Source organism: Penaeus monodon, chromosome 23 (genome assembly GCF_015228065.2).
Source record: "Penaeus monodon isolate SGIC_2016 chromosome 23, NSTDA_Pmon_1, whole genome shotgun sequence".
NCBI lineage: Eukaryota > Metazoa > Arthropoda > Malacostraca > Decapoda > Penaeidae > Penaeus > Penaeus monodon.
Genome location: NC_051408.1, coordinates 20,525,101 through 20,525,668, shown reverse-complemented (window position 1 = coordinate 20,525,668; position 568 = coordinate 20,525,101). Strand labels below are relative to the sequence as shown.

Here is a 568-nt window from a genome sequence, read left to right as displayed (position 1 = left end):
CCTTTTCCTTGTTATCATCGATAATATGAATACGCACATTGTAACAGTTGCTGTTATGCAAATCCATCAGCAGTTGCTGATGGATTAGCAATGTTTTATCATCAGTGCTACATTTTATTAGTGTGGTAATGTTTTATCATTTGAATAATAATAATAGCAATTCTTGTCCCAAAAAGCATCCCTCCTCCGTCTTTCCGTTTTGTGTCAGAATTTACTCTTGCACGAACCTTTCAACTGCCTTTTTATCGAATGTGCGAATATGAAATTTGGCGTATGACTGATTTTGCCTTGCGAGAATGAATATCAAATTCCATTTTCTTGATTGCTAATGTATGACACTGAATTGTCGTCTGTATCGTGATACACAGTGTGTCATTACACCTGGTAGAACTCACACGTGTGCGTAACCGTTATGTGCACAACGGCGACGGGGAACTCCACCTACACAGTGTGCTGCCAGAGTAACGATAACCCTCAACATTGTCGCATGTACTCTTGCATGAATCGTTATCGCATAGGTGTAAAACTGGTGTTTAGTTTATATTTTGTTAAGTTTCCGTTTCTAGCT

The 568-nt window shown here is 38.7% G+C and overlaps 1 protein-coding gene across 1 annotated transcript in view; it reads left to right on the top strand.

The window, feature by feature from the left end:
• The window catches only part of LOC119588173, a gene marked incomplete in the record, with an annotated part of 39,156 nt that overhangs the window by 33,340 nt on the left and 5,248 nt on the right, over positions 1-568 (top strand).